The sequence below is a fragment of the Diabrotica virgifera genome, chromosome 2, assembly GCF_917563875.1.
Source record: "Diabrotica virgifera virgifera chromosome 2, PGI_DIABVI_V3a".
Taxonomy (NCBI): Eukaryota; Metazoa; Arthropoda; class Insecta; order Coleoptera; family Chrysomelidae; genus Diabrotica; species Diabrotica virgifera.
Genome location: NC_065444.1, coordinates 180,973,072 through 180,988,744, shown reverse-complemented (window position 1 = coordinate 180,988,744; position 15,673 = coordinate 180,973,072).

Here is a 15,673-nt window from a genome sequence, read left to right as displayed (position 1 = left end):
CCAAATTATAAATTTGGTGAAATAAATATGAATGAGTAATACAGAGGGTCAAAAAGAGAAAGCAGTTAAAATGACTGCTCTGGTGCTTCTAGGTAGACATTAGCATATCTTAAAAAGTAATTCCGCTAAGTAGCTGTAAATGAGAAATTATAATATTCAAATAGATCTAGGAAAATTCATACATTATCAAGTTTCTAAAATAACTATGAATGAGTAAAACAGAGTGTCAAAAATAGAAAGCAGTCAAAATGACCGCTTTGGTGCTTCTACTGTTAATTGCGCTATTTTGTGATCAACTAATTTTTGACGGTCTTGAAGTACTGTTCGGTATACTTTTCACAGAACTTCTTATTTTTATACACATGTAACAATTTGAATATATTTTAAAACTTCTAAAAATTTTAATATATTAGGGTGTCTATTGTAAAATAATTAATTAAATTTAGAATGAAAACTTTCACAGACAACGGTTGTACGCTCACCTAATGAACTGTTTTCATTATATTAATATATTTGTCCTCTAAGTAGTCGGCAAATTATTGTACGACTTGGGACTTGGTGTTGTGCTAGTAATATCTCCCTAAAGTCTTTAGCAAAACACTCACCTACATCTACGTCTAATGGATCTAGGAAAGTTCAACTTTTTTGAATTTTTGTACACCATGATTTTTCGAGATGAAATCTACATCCTTTTATTTTCGCAGATGTAACACTTCAGTTAGAGTTGTATGGATCTCTTTTTCGAAATCGGCATTCACAATCTTGGGACTCAAATTTAAGTTCAGTTTTTGACAATCCGTCTTTAAAGAATTTAAGGCAGTCACATATGAATTTACTAACTTATTTGAAATCATTTATTTTTTTTTTATTTAGCGTATGGACTTTTTCAGTACGATAAATACACAAATATAATATATATTATTCAAACACCAAAACATAATGAATGAATATAAATATTAATGTCCAATTTACATAGCCATTCAATTGCATCTGGGGAGCATTCCACAAAGTCCTGGAGGTTTCCACGGTAGGCACGATTTAGGCAATCTGAAACACAATGACTTATGGTCTGTCTAGGCGATCCACAATCACACTGTGGACTTTCTGCACGACCCCATTTGAACAGAGAATCAGCACATTTACCATGTCCGGTACGTATGCGATTAAGCCTCGCCCAGGTGGGCCGGGGCAGACCCGATCCGATGAAACCCTGGGTTGGGATGGATATCTGAATATAGTCTGCTGCTATTGTTGGCATCCATCTTGTGGACCATTGCCTTTGTATATCATAGGAATCACCAATTGTTCGGGCAGTTCTGATTGGAGGATTTCTAGACCTCAGTCGCTGGTGCTCTTTTGAGATGTCTGGTATGTCTTGATGGATTGGTAATTGTATGTTGGCTACAATTTTCTGATACTCTCTCACTAATGCTGCTGTACGGCGTAGATCTGGCGGAGCAATATTGCTCAAAGTAGGCAGCCATCTCACTGGGGTTGATTTTATTGTTCCAGTGATTATTCTCATGGTTTGATTAAGTTGGACATCGATTTTGTTTGTATGTGCACTATTTAACCATACTGGTGCACAATATTCTGCCACTGAAAAAACCAAAGCTAGAGCAGAGGTCCGAAGAGTATCTGCAGAAGCACCCCAAGTTGTTCCAGCAAGTTTTGTTATTATATTGTTTCTTGTTCTCAGTTTACCGGCTGCGTTTGTAAGATGGCTTTTGAAGGTGAGTGTTCTATCAAGTGTGATGCCTAGATATTTGGGGTTGTTGTTATGTTTGATAGCTGCATCATTTAGAGTTACATTGAGGGTATCGCCCGCAAGTTGATTCGACAGGTGAAAGAGACAGGTTTCAGTTTTGCTTGTGTTAGGACGTAAGCGCCAGTTCTTAAAGTAGTTACTAAGTGTAGTTAGGTCCTCGTTTAGAGCTCGTTCTCCAGCTTCCTTACTATTATCTTGGAAGCCAATGGCCAGGTCGTCTGCATAAGCGAATTTTCTCGATTTTGTTTCAGGTATATCCGCCGTATAAAGGTTAAATAATAAAGGAGCTAGCACTGAGCCTTGAGGTAAGCCGTTGTTAAGTTTTCTAACGCTACTTCGTGCATCATTTATATATACCTGAAACAGTCTGTTAGTTAGTAGATTGTTTATCAGCTGGCAAGTTTTGAGACAGGGTATGATTTTCATCAACTTATAAATAAGACCCTCTCTCCACACAGTGTCATAGGCAGCCGTAAGGTCTATAAATGTTATGGCAGATTTTTCACGTCTTTCAAAGCCAGCTTCGATGAATGTAGTTAAGGACAGCACTTGGTCACAACAGCTTCGTCCTTTTCTAAATCCAGCTTGCTCAATTGGTACACCGTCCTCAATGGTGTTACATATTCTATTATATAAGAGTCGTTCTAGTAATTTATAACAGCAACTGAGTAGGGCGATAGGCCGGTAACTTTCAGGCAGCTTGTTGTCTTTGCCAGGCTTCTGGATTGCGATAATTTTTGTTCTTTTGAATTCTGGGGGTAGCATAGCTGTAGTCACAATGTCGCTAAAGAATTCTTTGAGCCATTGTCTTGTTTTTGTACCAGTGTGGACTATAAACTCAGGATATACTCCATCGAAACCAGCTGCTTTTCCCGTTTTGGTTTGGTTAAGCGCTTCGTTTATTTCATCCAATGAGAAGGCACGTGAGTATTCTGATGATGCGGGGGTATTTGCTTTAAGTTGTTTAAGAGCTTTTTTTACCATCGATGTATGAGTTTGAAAACAAAAGAACACCAACGGCACAAAGTGTCGAGTCATTTTCGAACGAACTGTAAATAGTTGATTAAAAAAATTTGTGAAGTATTTAAAAGTTCCATCAACATATAAATTGGTTCTAATTTGCATACAAATGTTAAGTTTGATACAAAAGAAAAAGCAACTGTACTGTATAATTAAAAAAAAATTATTGTTATTTTTGATTGGCTGCGGAGTATCTTTTCTACGAAATATATGGCCGGAGCGAATTTACCTGTGACCCTTTTCTGTATAGCAGGAGTATTAAAATTTGACCGCCAGAGCGAACTAGTATATGCCCGGACCGGAAAGGCGACGCGTGACGCAAGTCCTGTTTGAAAATTTAAAGCGGTGGAGTGGAAAAAAGCAATGGAACTCTTTAGAATGGCTGCAGATACAGAAATGGGCCATGATGATCTCAAATGTCCTTAAAAGATGAAGCACATGAAGAAGAAGAAAAAGAAGAAGGAGAAGAAGAAGAAGAAGTAGGAGTTATCAATTATTTTTGTCTTTATATCTATGCGGGCTATAAAGTGTACTTTGTGCCCGCAAGGCATGAAGTATACTATTATGTAGTTGGTAACTAACCAATAATAACACAATGAACTAGTATGACATAAAAGAAATAACGTATTAACCTTATTCGGTAGTCTTTTTTTCGTTAGTATTAGTATTAGTCTAAAAATTTTCTTTTTGTACAAACCAACGTGCTTTAATAAATCGTTCAGACAATATCTTTGCGTGAGATTATGATATAGGAACCAATACAAAGCGTCTGCTATCTCTATAGAAAAATTTCATAAACTTGAATTACCGTTGCTATCAATAGAAACCACTCCAATATATTAGTTAATCCCCAATATATGCCCATAAAATCTATCCTGGAGCACTCAGGAACAATAAGAGTAATAAAACGGAAAACTGGCCATTATATCCTTCCAAGAAATAAAAAAACACAATCACTATAGCGTCCATTACTTCAACCTTGGACATATCCAGGTAAAGCATTTTTATATAAATCTAACTCAATTTTAAGATAAAATAGTAAGGGCACAGTCTAATGTCAATATTGTATAATGGGGCATTCATTTGTCGGTTAGACTTGGTAAAATTTTAGCGCATCCACCACTAGCGTTAGATTTGGTCGAAAGCATTTTAGAATCTCGGACAATACCTCCATAGAAACAATATTGTTCATTAATCCTGGATATTGGCAGGTAGATTATTTTTATCGCATGTTAGGAATTGTTCTCGGAGTCTGGAATTAGATCATTGTTTTAATCTCAATGACGCCTATGGCGTCACAATGTCCGTATGCAGCAAATGTTTTGTTTATAATTATGAGGAAACGTGTGAAGTATTAATAATCATAATATTTTAATGATTTAATTTTTAATTTTGCTACAGTTATTTTTAATGTATCAGAGTCTTTAACAAATATTTTAAACACGATTTATAGATATATATCGCCGGTTCAGAATAAGAATGACGTAACTGCAAATTTTTTCGGTTCCTGTTTATTGCTTAATTAACTTCTAAAATACTGTCTACAGATGATACAAAAGAGACAGAACTGTAACTATTTGCTGAGCTACCACAGGGTAGTTGAGTCGTTATTGAAATACGCACCATTTTAGACCTTGTTTCAGATGAAGAAAGACGCAACTGTAAATACGGTTTAAAATGGAGGGACGAAATTAAAATAATGAAATTCGGACCAATAGGGATTAAAATAAGAGCCATCGCTGTAAGAATAAACGGCATAAAAATTTTTGAAAATAGTTTTTTTGTACAGAAAAATTGAATGACGCAATTGTAGATAGGGTTGAAAATGGGGGGATTCACTTGAGATAATAAAATTCGAACCAATGGGAATCAAACTAAAAGCCATCGTTTTAAGAATAAACGCCATACCGATGCTTCGGATGGTTACTTTTTATTTAATCACTATTTTAAATATTTAAAAAATTTAGATGAATAATGACGCAACTGCAAAAAGCGTTGAAATGGGGTGATTAAATTAAGATAATAAAATTAGAACCAGATAAAAATATAAACAATTATAGCGTTAAAATACTTTTAAGAGATTTAAACGCAAAAATAGGAAGAGAGGAATTATATCAGGGAACAATAGGTGCACATAGCCTGCACGAAATAAGTAATGACAACGGGCAAAGAATCATAGATTTTGCAACAGACAAAAAAATGGCGATAAGCAGTACAAAATTTCCACATAAAAATATCCACAAAGAAACATGGGTTTCTCCCGATATAAAAACAAGAAACCAGATCGACCACGTCTTAATAGGAGCAAGACATGCTTCAGACATTTCAGATGTGAGAAGTCATAGAGGGGCAAACAGCAGCTCCGATCACCACGTTGTGCTAATTAAATATAAACAAAAAATTACCGCCAAAGAAACAGAAGAAGGTGAAAAAAAGATCAAATACGCCTCAGATATATTGGCCTCTAATGAGGAAAACAGAGCAAGATATGAAACGAAAATAGAGAACATAATTGAACAGTATGATCAAGTAAATGAAAATCAGGTCAGAAATATCGAAGATAAATGGAGGGTCTTAAAAGAAGCAGTGATAACAGCTGCAAAAGAAGTAGTGGGGGAAAGCAAAGAACCTAGCCAAAAAAGATGGTATGACAAAGACTGCCAGAGACTAATGGAACAAAAAAACCAAGCTAGGCTTAAAATGCTGAACAACAGTACGGAAGAAACCAAAGAGGAATATACTACAAGAAGACGACAATTAAAAAAACATATAAGATTTAGAAAGAGGAAACACAATAAAGATAAGATTGAAAGGCTAGAAGAATATGAACAAAAACGTGAAATAAAACTATTTTATAAGGAAATAAATCTTGAAAAAAAAGGTTTCCAACCAAGAACAAAATTATGCAAAGATAAAAATGGGGACTTAATAGCAGACGAAAAAGGAGTGCTAAAACGGTGGAGAGAACATATTAATGAACTGTTGAATAAACCAAATCAACGTTACGAAACAGAAGAGCCAATATTAGTAGGAGAGATTGAAGTAGACCAATATGCACCAACAGAAGCAGAAATAAAAGAGGTAATAAAAAAAATGAAAAATAACAAAGCCCCAGGATGCGACACAATAACTGTAGAAATGTTAAAATATGGAGGACATAGAATACAGAGTGAAATATGAAAGTTAATACTAGAAATATGGACCACAGAAATAATGCCGGAACAATGGAAAATTGCAGTGATATGCCCTATACATAAGAAGGGAGATAAGTTAGATTGCAATAATCACCGAGGAATATCACTACTAAATTTTGGATAAAAAATATTTAGCAAAATATTGGAATTAAGACTAAATAATATAATGGAACAAACAACAGGGGATTATCAAGGAGGTTTCAGGAAAGGCACGTCAACTATAGACCAAATATTTACAGTAAGGCAAACGCTGGAAAAATTCTACGAGCGGAATACCGAACTACATCATCTATTTGTAGATTTCAAACAAGCGTATGACTCAATAATTAGAAAGGAATTATATAGCGCAATGCAAGAGTTAAATGTACCAAAAAAACTAATCAGATTAGTAAAACTATGCCTAACCAACACCAAAGCAAAAGTAAGGATCCAAAATCAACTGTCCGATGAATTTAACATTAATGAAGGTCTAACACAAGGGGATGCACTGTCAACAACACTTTTTAATCTTGCGTTGGAACAAGTAATCAGGAAAACTCCTATAGATAGGGATGGTACAATATTTACAAAGCTCAATCAGATCGTTGCCTACGCAGATGATATAGACATAATCAGCTGGACATTAAAAGACCTAGAAAAAATTTATACATATTTTAAAGAAGCGGCACAGACTATGGGTCTAAAAGTTAATGTCTCAAAGACAAAGTACATGATAACAACTCGGAAAAAAGTACAAACGAAAGGCAACATATCTCTGAGCGGGCAAATATTTGAAAGAGTGGACCGTTTCAAATATTTAGGATCAACAATAACAGAAGGAAATAAAAACAGTGATGAGGTAACAGCAAGAATTTCGCTTGGAAACAAATGCTTCTACAGCCTACAAAATATCATAAAGTCAAAATCAGTATCGATTAATTCAAAAGTAAAAATATACACAACAATAATGAGACCTGTAGTAATGTATGCATCAGAAACATGGGCCTTGACTAGTGAACAAGAGGAACAACTTCTTAGATGGGAAAGAAAAATCTTAAGGAAAATATATGGACCTATACAGGAGAATGGAGAATGGCGTATAAGAATGAACCACGAAATAAACAGAGTGTTTACAGAGAACAATAACCACAGAGAAACGACACGACCGTACTTGAAACGTGTACCGTTTTTGAAGACGCATGCGCGAACCTGGCTGCTTTATGTGTTCCCAACACATGCTAATTCCGTTTTGCGATAGTCCCTAGGCGTGTATGGTAAATACTTGGCGTAACAAGTTTGTTTGAGCATTTATATAATAATTATAATCGTTAAAATGTCTGGTTACTCGTGTGTGGTTCACGGATGTTCCTCTGCGAGAGGAAGAGGAATAAGTTTATTTAGATTTCCTAAGAATAATAACAGGTAATTGTTATTGCTTTGTAATTTTTACATATTAGTTATTAGGTATCTAATATTAATTTGACTTGATTGAATATTATTGATAATAAATCATGAAGAAAGTGATTCATTTCCTTGTATACATTACCCCTACGTAATGCATAAAAAAACTAAACTTCGCTCTACCAAGTAAGGGATACAAAACAGATGTTGTCCGGGTGTCATCGCATTCCAAGATATTCTATTTTTACGAAATAAAAATATATAGAGTTCTATACACGACAATTTCTGATTTACACGACGCAAACAAAATCAAAATACTATTCAAACTAAAAATTGTTGGAGACATAATTGGGGCGGTAATTGGGAAAATCTTGCCAATGATTCTTAAAACCTCGATCAATATAAAATATTTACCATGATCAAATGCCTTTTAGAAGTCAATAAAAATAAAAAAAAACAGTAGATGGGGGTATAACAGTATGCCAACGAAAATATGTAATCCACTATTCTGTTGGCAGCTATTATGGATTTTCTATAATGAACTCTTTTCTACTAGTCAAGCCCCTTCATTTGATATCTATATTGAGGTAGTTGTAAAATTAAATATCTAACCCACCATTTTTTGGTGGCCATTTTGGATTTTCTATAATGAACTCTTTATTAGTAGTCAAGCCTTTTCATTCGATACCCATATTGAAGTAGTTGTGAAATTAAATTATATGTAACCCACCATCTTTTGGCGGCCATTTTGGATTTTCTATAATGAACTCTTTATTAATAGTCAAAGAGAATTGGAACTTTCAGAGTTTGTGACATTTCCGTAGCCGTTACAATGGCTGTGTTATTTTTCGATAACCTATATTAAAAAATATAATTTATTAGGAAATACTTGTATCAGCCCAAGCCAAAAACAATCAGTGAAAGCCACACCTACCGTAATAAATAGGTATATTTTATTATTGGTCTTTCAATGCCAAAATCAGGATAAACAAATAAGTATTTTCATTTATGGTTCCAATCAATATGATTTTCATCATTACTTTGCATTGTGCGATATATTCGCAACCTTTTTTAAATCAAAAATAATTCCATTATTATAAAGAATGCCAACAAAAGCCGGCCCTGTACGCAACTTTTTTCTCGGTGCAATATTCTATATTTATTGAAAGTCAACATAAGTGCTTAATTTTATTTACGAATTTATATTGTGTGATATGCCCACTGACTATTGCTTCGATGGTCGCTCTGGTTGCTTTAAGTGTCGTTGTCCGCTTAGCCACGAAAGATCAAAGGCGTGTCGTTTCTCTGTGGTTATTGTTCTCTGGTGTTTAACAGACCTACTATCACAAAAGAAATACGAAGTAAACGACTGAGTTGGTTAGGACACGTAGAAAGGATGGATGATAAGAGAAATACAAAAAAGTACTTAGAAAAGAATTAAATGGGAAAAGACCGAGAGGTAGGCCTAGAAAGAGATGGATTGATGGTATTAACCAGGATTTGAAAGACCTAGGAATACGAGAATGGGAAAAACAAGCAAAGGAAAGAAAAACATGGGCAGCTATAGTCAAACAAGCAAAGCACACATAACGCCGAAAAGACCTCCTCAAAAAAAGAAACAAGAAAGTAATATTTTAGATAAATATCGTTTAGAACTTTTGAGGAGTTATGCGTGTGGCTGGCCTCCACACCATGTAAAACTTTAGAGCCTAGAAACCCCAACGGGCGACCATGGCCCTCCATGGGCTGTCAGCGGTCACCGATGATGATGATGATGATGATTTATAGATATATATATATATATCGCCGGTTCAGAATAAGAATGACGTAACTGCAAATTTTTTCGGTTCCTGTTTATTGCTTAATTAACTTCTAAAATACTGTCTACAGATGATACAAAAGAGACAGAACTGTAACTATTTGCTGAGCTACCACAGGGTAGTTGAGTCGTTATTGAAATACGCACCATTTTAGACCTTGTTTCAGATGAAGAAAGACGCAACTGTAAATACGGTTTAAAATGGTGGGACGAAATTAAAATAATGAAATTCGGACCAATAGGGATTAAAATAAGAGCCATCGCTGTAAGAATAAACGGCATAAAAATTTTTGAAAATAGTTTTTTTGTACAGAAAAATTGAATGACGCAATTGTAGATAGGGTTGAAAATGGGGGGATTCACTTGAGATAATAAAATTCGAACCAATGGGGATCAAACTAAAAGCCATCGTTTTAAGAATAAACGCCATATCGATGCTTCGGATGGTTACTTTTTATTTAATCACTATTTTAAATATTTAAAAAATTTAGATGAATAATGACGCAACTGCAAAAAGCGTTGAAATGGGGTGATTAAATTAAGATAATAAAATTCGAACCAGATAAAAATAACAGCCATCATTGTAACAATACCAAACGCCATACCGATGGTCCTGGACAATTACACCTCATTTAATCCCTATTTTAAATATTTAAAAATTGTTTTTTTGCTCTCTTGAGAAATTTGACTTTTTGCAGTTACGTCATTCTTATTCCGGACCAGCGATATACCGCCAGGTAGACAGTTCTCGACCGCTGTGGAAGCCAGCAGAGAGTTTGGGGAGCTGACTTTACTCATCTGTTCTATAAAGCAGATATGTTTACCGCTAGGATAGGGGAGTCGCATAACATTGCCCCCTCCTTAAGAGATAATTTCTCCTGAAACTTTGTCAGGACTGAACATCTTTTTACAACTTCCACTTACATAAAAATGGCAAGAGACGGTGTACGCTCCACACCAGTAACCGTACGAATTGCAACAGAGTAGTACCTGTACTTCGGTCTTTAAAGATTTCCTTCACCATATTTCGGACAACCTTCCAATACAATTGGCTGGCACTCTGGCATGGCTAACTTTTGCACGATGAACTCCAGTACGTACTTTTTCAATTGATATAAGGCTTGAAGTTTCAAAGCTGTTCTGAAAGCTGGCAGCTGGCATTGAAGTTCTGGAACTCGACCAAACTTCCTTCGAAAGATAGATGCCAACTCTTGTGCGTCTTTTACTGGTCGGAATCCGCAATTGCGAGTAGATCTTGCTTCTTTCAGTGATAACACCATGTCTTGCTTAACCTTTGTTTTCGCTTTTATCTTTACAGGTACTTCTTAGACTTGGATTACTTACACTTCATTATATACACCGTAGTCTCCTTCGAATGGCGTCAGCCGGTTATGGTATCCTACCATCGGCTTGCCTCTCAGAGACTTGCTTATTCGGTAGATAACGTCGTTACTCTAGCTATAATGAAGTACGGACCTTCCGAGAACTACTGCAACTTTTAATTGGAGAGCCGTACTTTGACATTCTTCTCAAAACATCCATTTTTGGCTTGGCTATCGTACAGTTTCTTGATTCGATCGCTAGCGATGTGAAGATGGGAACGGACTAACTCGTATATATCGTCAACTCTTCTTCGCAATTCATTTACATAATCTTCACCAGCTACATCTTCTCCAGTTCGACATCCCAACTTCGCAAGATAGACGCATCTCGCATTGAAATAGGACTTTTACTGGTGTTTAACACGTTGATTCATTATCTGTAGACCATTGCTAATAACGGAAGGTATTGGGTCAAGTCTCTCTGGTGATTGGACACCATCTTTTTCAAATACTTGTCAAGTGTATTCCCGCTCTACCATTTCATCCTATTGCGGGTGATAGGCTGTAGTTCTTGTTTTCTTCATGCCGAGTATATCACAGATATCCTGGAATATCCATGCAAAGGCAATCCAACTCGCCATTTTGGTCAACACATCTGCACTAGTGGCGGCCTTGTGATGTGTAGTTACCAGCATGTTTACGTCCAGTGTGGAGAAGAGTCGTGTGACAATATCAAGGTCAATATATCACTTTAACAAATACATTAGACAAAAAATGTATATTTTTTAAATTCTTACTATTATCGTTACATCTGACCTAACAAATTTCATTTTATGTTAATTTAGAGCTGTAGGTCTCTTATAATTTTTCTGCTTCAAATTTACAGTTTATGATTAATAAAAAAGAGGACTGAAATTACCAGATTCACCAAGGCACACAAACTAAGATGAATGAGACATCTGAAAATCAATAATGAAGACCAATGAGAGTTAGTCTAAAAGAAATACACAAATAGTAATACTATGTAGACAAATAATTAAGGACAGATTTGAAAGCTTGTACTTGAAGTTAAACAGGCAAAACCAGAGTCAGGAAAAGATGAAGGAATATATGTATATCAAGTTACAGAATCAATTATAAAACTAGAGATCAATAATGTGGTGTATAATAATGTAATTACTATTGGCCCGGATAGCTCAGGCGATAGATGTCTGACTTCCACGCAGGTAGGCCGGGGTTCGATTCCCAGTACCGGCGATAACATCTAGGTATAGTTAAAATGTCTATAGGCCTCAGGTGGACTCAGCCTGAATAAAATGAGTACCTTGGATAAAACCAGAGGTAATAATAGGCAGTTGAAGCGTAGCACTGGCCCTGTTACCTTCCTTGTATACCGTAGGTTCTAGAGATAGCAGACTACCCTGCTCTATCCCAAAGACGCGTTAGCGGTATAAAACGGGAGACTATTATTATATTATAATAATATTGTTTTTACCCAATTTTGAAAAAATGTGAAAACTTTGAATTATCCACGTACGTCTGTCCGTCTGTCTGTCTGTCTGTCTGTCTGTCTGACTGTCTGTGATGACAACTCCTCCGCCAATATACCAGCTAGAATGACAAATGAGGTGTCAAATGAAAGCTTATAATCCAAGGATGGTACTAAAAGTGAAAAATTTGATCTAGGCTGTCTGTCCGTCTGTCTGTCCGACCGCGAATATAACTCCTACGTCGTTGTATCAGGTAGAATGACAAATGAAAGCTTATAATCCACGGATGGTAATAAAGGTGAGAAATTTTCCCTAAGATGTCTGTCCGTCCGACCGAGGATATAACTTCTCCGTCATTTTACCAGGTAGAATGACAAATGTGGTGTCAAATGATAGCTTATAATCCAAGGATGCTACTAAAGGTGAGAAATTTGATCTAGACTGTCTGTCCATCTGTCTGTCCCACCGCGAATATACCTCCAAAGTCATTGTATCAGGTAGAATGATAAATGAGGTGTCAAATGAAAGCTTATAATCTAAATATGGTAATAAAGGTGAGAAATTTGACGTAGACTGTCAGTCCATCTGTCCGTCCGATCGAGAATATAACTCATCCGTCATTTTACTAGGTAGAATGACAAATGAGGTGTCAAATAAAAGCTTTTAATCTAGGGATCATAATAAAGGTCAGAAATTTCACCTACGCTGTCTGTCCGTCCGACCGCGAATGTAAGTCCTCCAATATACCAGCCAGAATGAGAAATTGAGGTGTCGAAAGAAAGCTTAGAATTCAAGGATGGTACCTACTAAATGTGAGAAACTTGACCTAGGACTTTCGGTTTTAGAAATGCGACTAGAAGTACTGTTTTAAAGTCACCGGAATAGTACAAGTGATAGATTATTCGACGCGACTTCGCAAGAAGAGAACAAATATATACTTCCGCTTCCGGTTTCATGACTGTCTGCCGTCTGTTTTTCTCCTCCGTTATTAATACAGATAGAATGACAAATGAGGTGTCGAATGAAAGCTTATAACCCAAGGATTGTATTAAAAATGAGAAATTTGCATCGGACTTTCGGTTTTAGAGTTGCAACCGTAAGTACTGTTTTAAAGTCACCGAAATGGTATAAGCGTTATACCATTCGGCGGGCCTTAGCAAGATGAGAACAAATGTAAACTTTTGGTTTTTATATCATTTCCGGTTAAAAAGTTCTAACCAGAATACCAAAAGTGCCTTTATAGTCGCAGAAATATTACATGTAACACATCAATCTAAGCGTATTGAAAAGTTGAGTTTGAATCTTTAGTTTCGGTTTTGAAGTCATTTCTATTTAAACAATGATAACCCAAAGTTTAGTAAAAATTACTCACAATTAGTAAAATCGTTTATTCATCGAAGCAAAGTTACACGAAGCGTTCAAATATCGACTTCCAGTTCTACTTTCGATTACTTTGGGTAAAAACCTAGGACTTACGAAGTCCAATTACTTGTTATGGTATGGATATTTTTCGATTTAGATCTTTTTCTTTAGATCTTGGATTGCTTCTTTGCCAACTGCAACATTAACCAGGTTTCAGCAAACTAACATCAATGCATATTAGCCCAGAGGGATAAATAGATTTACGTGCCCTCGGAGACACGGGAATGGCTTTAGAAATGAAAATGCCGTTGTTGGTGCCGAGGATAGAGGTGTCGTGCTCTCTGGCTTAGAATTTCAGGTTATGCGCTGAGGTACAGCCGAATGAAAAGTAATTTCTTGCTACAAGACAAATAACCAAAAACCAACAGCAATCGTACCAGTTGGAGTAAAGGTGTCATGAAAATGTATAGAAAAAATTTATTTAATATCTTTTGTTTTAGGTCAATTCTCTTTTGCTTCAAAGATTTTCCGGTTAATTTATCAACATGAAATGCAGAATTGGGCCATCAACACCATCACCATATCTTCTATTTCTTATCCAGTTATTATTATTCTCCACCTTGCACCTACGTTATATGCCTGTACTTCTAGCTCTGTCCCATAGTGTCTTACCAACGATTTTTCAAAGGGATTTCATCATTATTTCGAGCGTATATCATTATTGGTCTGATGACTATTTTGAAAATTCTGCCTTTCGTTTGTTTCCGATATTTTTATTTCTTCATATTATGTCATTCAGGCAACCTGCGGCACTGTTGCTTTATTCACTTCTGTTTCTATCTTTTTACAAACTTTCAGGTAGTAGGTAGGATACTTATAAATTTTAACAATAGGCCAAGATGTCTCAAAGATCTTCATTTGAATATTTCTCACGTAGTAAAATTCTGAGAAACTATAATAATTTTATTGTATTTGTTAAAACTCAAGATTACTGGTGTTTTGACTACCTAAATATTAATGGCAAAACATCGACCATCGACTATCCCTACTATAAATGCAAATATTTAGTCACCTTCGGCTTAGGCTTCGGCTTCGGCCGAAGGTATCCTCCAGGCCGAACTTCGGCATCGGCTTCGGCTTCGGCCAAAAAAGTCACATTCGGTCGGTCGCTAGAAATATGTATATGTAAGAAAATTGTAATTAAAAAATAAAAATCGACCTGTTTCGGCATTCCCTTAAAATCTAATAACTGCCAAATATCAAGCTGAACTCTTTTCTTTGGTCCACCCTGTATAAATTTGTATTCATTGTGAAATCTGGTGAAAATAGATTAATTTTTATTTCATTAGACAGCTTTTTTGAATATTAATTACCCTGCCCACAAACGCTCAAATTTTGGCCATTTTGATTTTTGACGATTTTTACAGGCCTGTAACTCCTATATGAGGTAAGTCTGCAACTCCAAATTTTTACACCTTATTCTACTTGCTAGGGTCTAACATTCAGCTAAATTTCAAAGTTTTTCATCCGTGCCCATCAGAGATGGAAGTAAGGGGTCAAACTTTGAGATTTTTAAAAAAATTACATATTTGAGATTTATTTTCAAAATATATACTCAAGTCTCAAAGCTCAAACTTTTTTATTTAAAGTTTTTACGTATGTCTTTTACAGAAAAAAAAATTACAAACCATTATCGGCTTGCCTTATGCTGTTAAAAAGTGCTGAAAATGGAATTTTATCAGTTTACCTTTTCAAATTTTGAGGTTCATTTAAGGCCTTAAGGGTAGTTTGAAATTAAATAATGCTTAGCCCGTTTTTTAGAGCATACTTTTCTAAAAAGTTTAGTTTTTGATTTATTGTTCTAGGACGAACCTTAGTGAAAATATTGGCTAAAGAGCGAAGCCATGTTTTCCGTGAAAATGATCGATACGCTTTAACAAAAATGGCCGTCATCGACAAACTAAATTTTTTAAAAATAAAATAAATGGAATTCTGTAGTCTCTATAGACTGAAGTTTAAAAGGTAGAAAAATAAAAAATATTAAAAATAGTCAAGCAACCAACTTAATTTATATTGGACCACTTGGCATGGATGCCTAAATTTTTAAACTCCATTACTTATTCTATTATCTGACCCCTAGCTCTAATTTATATCCTATTGGATTTGCTGTTATAACCATGCATTTTTTTGCGGAAATTAACATGTTATAGTAGAGAATCCGATATAAGGTCGATTTGCACCGATCTGTTTAGTGGATAAAAATTATTGGATATGTAATTGAGCATGTTAACAATTACAAAAAACAAGGGTTGCCCGAT